Genomic DNA, 7,165 nt, shown 5'->3' with positions numbered 1-7,165 from the left:
ATCAGCTTCTAAATAGAGCCGTGTAATAATGGACCTACTCCATCAAGTTCCGTCTTTAAGATCAGTAACATCAGACCACCTTGACGTCATGGAATTTTCGGGTCCCCACTGCATAGACAGTGTATATATCCATATATCCTCATCAAGCACGAGACGTAAACTCAAGGACGAGTCCAGAGCCCTTAGAGACCTAGGTTACTACCTGGAAGAAATAAGTAGCGACAAGGAGAACTTTCGCCAAGTACCAGATGTATCCAAAGCGAGAGATTGCACCCTAAGCATAGAACATGCTCCTTCTGACAAGATAGTCACCTCTTCAAGATCTCGAGCTTCATTCTACGCTCCCCTTAAAAAACACTCAGGATTCAGAGCCCAAGAACTTAACGAAAGGAGATTACTTGAGGACAATTCGGACCCCCCTCTGCGTCACTGAGCTCCACACTATAGACCTCGTAAAACTCGTTCCAAAACCAGAACACAGGATTCTGAGGAAAGGAGGCCAATCGGTAACCATTTTGGAAAGGAACCTACCAAGGACGAGCGAAGTACCTCCAACCACAAGGACCAACGGGACTCACCATACAAACCAACTAAAACTCAACAATGGCACAAAAGCCCCACAAGTAACACCACGATTCGACATAAAGAAAAACTGAGTAACACGGAGCCAGAACGATTCCCGAAGGACCCGTGTTGAATCAGAAGTCAACAATTGATCAGGACCCCCCCAGAAGGAGGACAAGTGAACTACATAATTACTTGCGACACTCCCGTAGAGACAACGAAAAAACTAGATGGGCTTGGTCCCCGGAAAGACCCTCAACAGAAACAAGAAGATAGCCACGAACAACCTTGACTGGAGAAGACAAAGATCCCAGAAGTCCACCACAGACCCCCAGAAGACTAATAATGGGCTTGTGGAACACAAGGGGCTTCACCCATCTGACATCCAAATCAGACGTAAAATTGGGATCATTTGACCTTCTCTGCTTACAGGAGACGTGGCTCCTCAAGAAGCCAACAATTGACGGCTTTGAAATCGATTTCTCACCAGCAATGCAAGGAACAACAGGCAGGCCTAGCTCAGGGCTCCTGACAGCTGTCAGAATCTGTAGCGGCCTGCAACTAAAACAAACACTGTTAAGTAGCGCATTCATTCTGGCTTCCTTGGTTTCCGGACAGAAGACCGCAGCGGGCAAAAACGTGGACAAGCAAATATCATACTTAGTGATAAACATATATTGGAATCCAAAAGCGTTGAAAGAAGCAGCTCTTCTGGCAAATATTGGTCAAATGATAGAATCCAGTCTAAACACGATGGACATCGACCACATCATAATATGCGGGGACTTAAACCTGACCCTAGCTAACATTGGCCAGAACACAAAAAAGGGCGACCCAAATCCTAGATCGGTAACACAAGATCCTTCGACAATCCGAGAATCGGATCAGAGAGGCAAGTGTTGGGAAACATTCATGGACAAACTTGATCTTCATAATCTTCATTACATGACTTCACCCGCATCTAACCCCACCCCCACCTGGGAACAAGGAAACCTCAAAGCTTTTTTGGACCACATATACGTATCCAGACATCTGCTCTCAAAGATAACTGCATTCGTAGTGACAAGAACCGAAAAAAGTGACCACAACCTTCTGGCGGCCACATGGTCAGGCCCAGATCCAAAATCTGAGGAGAAAAGAAAGAAAATGACTCCATCAATTGCCATCAATGGTGCAGGGACAAGACTAAGACTCACCAGCGAAGCAATAAGAGCAATCACAAAGAATTACGAAAGAACAATTGCCGTACCAGCGGGGTCATTAACATCCAATTATTATCCCCTACTGATCCCTTACCAACAACAAAGGAAACCACAAGCATTTGCAAAGAATCCGAATCACATGCGCAACAAGCAATTGGTGGAAAAAAGAAGAGAAATGAGAAGAACTCTACGTAAAGCAAAATATCGCCCCTCAAAACTAACAGCCGAGGCAGCATTGCTCGCAAAAAAGTCTTACAGAAACTGGCTGAAATCCCATGTGCCACACTATACCAAGAGGACACGGAGAACATGCTAAGGACTCTAAGCGGGAAACAACCTAAAGCTTTCTGGGCCCTGATCGACCCGAAAGGAAATAATTCCAAGGACGCCTTAGCCAATTCAATTGGAGAGGCGAAATGGATCTCTTTCTTCTCGAACATGTTTGCTTCACCTAAGAGCATTACTTACGAAATTCCACGGGTCCAAAAAGGCAGATGGGACATAGAATGCGACGAAACGGAAATCTGTGGGAAAATCCGGAAACTGAACAACTCCCGGGCACCCGGACCGGATGGAATCCCCAATGCCGACCTCAAAAAGAACACAGAATCATGGGGAGCCCTTATAGGCCGAATATTCCGACAATGCGCCGACACCCGCTCTATCCCGAAATCTTGGAAAACAGCAAACGTGGGTCCAATTTTCAAGAAAGGCGACAAAAGGAATCCATCAAACTATCGACCAATCGCCTTACTGGACACCATTGGCAAACTGTTTGGCGCCTTCCTTCTGGACAAATTCAAGACATGGGCAGTCACCTCTGAAGCTCACGACAACTTCCAAACAGGCTTTGTAAAAAACATTGGAACAATGGCCAACATAATGCTATTAAGTATACTCAAAGTTAAAGTTCTGGAGGGATGTCCAAAGATCCATCTGCCTTTCATAGATCTCTCTCACGCTTTTGACACAGTCAACAGAGACCGACTCTAGAGGAAACTGAGACCTGGAACTGTCCTCCATCAATCCTGAACCCAATCATCGAGCTGTATTCAGGAACCTCCATGAGAGTCAGACTCAACGGAATAGGCCAACTCTCAGAGGAGATTAACACCCATAGAGGCATAAAGCAAGGATGCCCACTGGCCCCCGCACTGTATAATGCATTTATTGGTGATTACCAAAACTGGGACCCCACAGCCAGAACATTTCCACCGAACATTGGAGACGAGAACGTTGGCAGACTACTCTGATGACATTCTATTACTCAACCAAACTTCCATAGGTCTACAAGGCAAACTCAACTTACTCTCAGAATACCTCCAAGCCAATGACCTGATCCTAAACTCAACAAAAACAAAAATAATGACATTGGAAAAAACAACAACACGAAAAGAAAAATCGAAATGGTCTCTGGCAGGTGAGAGACTGGAAAAAATAAAATCATTTAGATACCTGGGAGTCACGATCAATTCAAACCGTTTTGAAATCCCCATGCAGGAATCCATGATCGCAAAAACAAAAATCATGATGACACAAGCACGACTCATGGACAAAAAATTTGGAAAATTCTCCTTGAAACCAGTTCTTAATTTCTACACAGCAAAAGCAGTGCCTGCTATTTCCCATGGGGCAGAGGCGATGCCTATGATACCCGAGAGAATCTAGATAAAACTGGAAGGCCTATTCTGGAGGAAACTTCTGATGCTCCCACAATCAACGCCAATGGCGTCGATTCGCAGAGAAATCAATGTCCTTTCTCTAAAGGGAAGAGTCAATTTAAACACTCTGATGCTACATCGGAAAATCAGATTATCCTCTGAGAAGATCTTTAAGCTATTAAACAAAGAGCTAAACAAAGGCTCAAACACCATCCTTTCCACTTGGGAGCAAAGAAACACGGAAACACTTGCCGAAATAGGAAGCTCATGGGAAGAATTGGAATGTAATCCAAACAAAACTGTCAAAAAACTCAAGGAAATGGACTGGATCAAAACACTAGAAGACGCCGTGAAATACAAATCGGCCTTGGACCTACCGGTCAACCATCAGAAACAAAACGAGCCTATGAGCTACTTGCTAAAAGGTCCTAGCAAGCAAATTAGAAAGACATACCTAAGGGCCAGGCTGAACCTTCTACACACCAAAGAAATTCTATTCATCAGAGGCTCTGCCTCCAACAACCTTTGCAGATTCTGTAATAAAAAACAGATACAGTGGAAACCCTGAGGCATCTTTTGCTGTCATGCCCTGAACTGGCTTCAAAAAGAATGACCCATATGGGACACTTATTCAAAAACAGATGGTGTATGGAAGAAGATTACTGGTGGAACATTCTGATGTCGGGTGAAAACACCAAAACAGTAACTGCGGTCGGACAGTTCTTTCAGAACATAAACTTGACGAGAGAAGAAACAACCTGAAAAGCAAACCGCACCAATGGAAACCAATGGAAACAAAGGATCAAATGAAGAAGCATTTGTTTAGGATAAAATGAAGAAACATTTTGTAAAAACTGTGATAAACAGTTCAATCAAAATAAAAAATAAAAATAAAAAAATAAAAAATTGTATAGATGTGTGCCTGCAAATTTACTAAGATTTGCTTGGAGGACGTGGAACGCTAGAAATGTCATGCCAGCCGTGTTCTGTGTCAGCATGGTAACAAGGGATATAAACATGGCTAACAATGGGCGGGCATCCGCTCTCATTGGTAACTGGAGTAGAATCTGTGCGGACTGCTGCAGTTCGACTGTTTGGAGCGCGATCGCTCACAAGAATCAGTAAGTGGGACGTGATGATGTTCGGTATGGTCTATAATGACTAGCTACAAGGACGAGAATTGCTGGGGACAAGGTTATGAGGGGACCTTGGTTGTTTGTGTTTAGCAGGCTCTAAAGCTGTGTTATTATGCCGTATCCAGCATTAGCAGCGTGGCAAGCGCAATGAGTATGTTTTGTTGTGTGCTGCTAAAAATACTTTGAAGTCCCTACCTGGCGAAGCTCTGGGGAATTATGGGAAGTGGTCACAAACATTTGAGGTAACGCTGGCACTTTTGCATCATGTTGCAGGTATTGAAGAACATTTTTTTAATCAATGAGCATACAAGTGTATGAAAATCAGAAGAGAGAGCTAGTAAGGTAAAGGAGTGATCATTATATTTGTTGTGTAAATGGGGTGTTACCTTCTCTATCTTCTCGGGTTCTCTTTAGGGGGGCGGGGGGCACCAGATTGGATGAATGCTGTTCAATGAAGAGCATACAACCATACATGTGTTTATCTCAGAATGGTACCTCTCTATGCCCTCATTTCCGAAACTGAGTGCCATCCATGCAGAACAGTAGATGATGTGACATGTTGGTCATGGGCTAAAGTAGTTTACAAGGGAAGTGTGAGAGAAACAGTTAGTTTGCATTTAATCTATTCATATTCTATCAGTAATGAGGAAAACAGTAAACAGATTTGTTTGATGGTGCTCACTGAGACAAAGGGTCTTGTATCAGTAGAAAGGGTGCAGTTTTTGTCCAGCTGTACTACACATGCAATTTACAAGTACTCTAAATTACCATATTTAACATAGGGCATTGAAAATAACCATATAACTCCTTTCACCAGTAACCGTCGTCTATATAGTCAAATCATGTTTTTGTTAGTTGAAATATTTGCATGAAGTAAAGTAGTGTCATTTTACAGATTAATATTCACTAATAGCATTACAACTCACCAATTATAATTTAAAAATCAAGTTGTGTGATATCGTACAGCCCATCCCCAACTCATGCAGGCAATAATCCTCCTGATAAGCACATTCTGAGTCACATACATGTATTCTTATTTGTCTTTTTTGAGGAGATGCACACTAGAACTCAGTCCAACCTGGGCTAGATAATAAGATAATAACGGGCAGTCTCTGAGAGAGTTCCTGTTCATTTCCTAATGTTATGCACCAGAGAGGGCACAGACACCTACACTGCGAGCCCACCTCTTCCAGGGCCCAAATGCGATCCTATGATATGCTAATGTGCTGCACCAAATCAATAAGGTAGCGTTCCCAGAGCACTGGACTTGTCTGGGGCGTGGTGTATTGTGCCCCGGCTAAACATTTGCAGATCTTAGTCAGCAGAGGATAAGGAGGAAGAAGAAGATAAAAGGGTGGGGACGTCAGGGAATAAGCCACAGTTGTGGGCATGAGGGGACGTAGAAGGGGACAAAACATCGGTTCATTGTGTTTATGTTTATTAAGATGGAGTATAGATTAGGATTGCAGAAAGCAAGATACATTGTAAACATGTTTTATATCAAACTAGCTTTCTGTGTGAAGCAGAGTAAATGAGCAAAAGGTAGTAAATAACACGGTGTTCGGCTGCATGATGGGCTTCAGATGTGCAACAGCTGCCGTTTAATTGGTGGTGGCATTTTTACTTTTTTTTTTACAAACTTTATTTTCTTCTCAAGAACTCAAGTTACAGACAGATTTATGAGAAACACAGCATTCTTATCATCGTTCTTCTGATCGGTTCTCATCTCAATCTTTATAAAGGCTCCTGAGTTTAACAATTATACACCCCCACCCCTTCCACCATTGTAATCTTAGCAGCATTCGGTTTCACAGAAGCATCTGTTCTCGATACATTTGAGTACGTAGCAGACAAGTCTACCTTCATAGGGCTTGCTTATTCACCGAATGGAAACCTTGAGCAGGATCTTAGGTTTAAAGTACATTTGTTCCCTGTCCTCATAAATTCCTGGAGGGGTAGCCACATGTTCAGATATTCCGGGTAACAGCCATATGCCAATGCTGTCATCTTCTCCATTGACGTATCTCCCCATAGACTCAACCACCACATGGCTACCACTGGCCCTTGTTTGTTCTTCCACGCATGCGCTAGGTTAATTCTGCCCGCCGTCAGCATATGGGTGGTGAGGGTAGCTCTATTCCCTCTGTTTGCATAACTTCCTTCTACTGCTTCCCCCAGCAGAACCACTGCCGGGTCGAAAGGCAGTTGTACCCCCATCACTTGTTTAATATGATGCAAAATTTCTTTCCAATACAACTCTGCCATTGGGCAGGTCCACCACATGTGGATGAGGTCCCCGGTTTGCCCGCAATCCCTCCAGCATGTTGAGGGATAATTTGGGATTATGGAGTGCATTCGTTGTGGCGTTATGTACCACCTCAGGCATATTGTGTACGCCACCTCATTGATTGAGACACATTTCTATCGGTTGCCAGACATTTCGTCGAAAAAAATTGGTCGACCAGACAAATGGTCGAACCAATTTGGTCGAAAACCAAATGGTCGAAATTTTTATTTTTTTTATTTTAACCCCTTTTTTTTTTTTTTGGGCGGGTCCCCCCCCAACCCCCTTTTTTTCTCTAAAAAACCCTTTTTTAACTAA

Source organism: Ambystoma mexicanum, chromosome 3p (genome assembly GCF_040938575.1).
Source record: "Ambystoma mexicanum isolate Mex_15411 chromosome 3p, UKY_AmexF1_1, whole genome shotgun sequence".
In the NCBI taxonomy this organism is placed as follows: domain Eukaryota; kingdom Metazoa; phylum Chordata; class Amphibia; order Caudata; family Ambystomatidae; genus Ambystoma; species Ambystoma mexicanum.
This window is presented reverse-complemented; position numbering follows the sequence as displayed.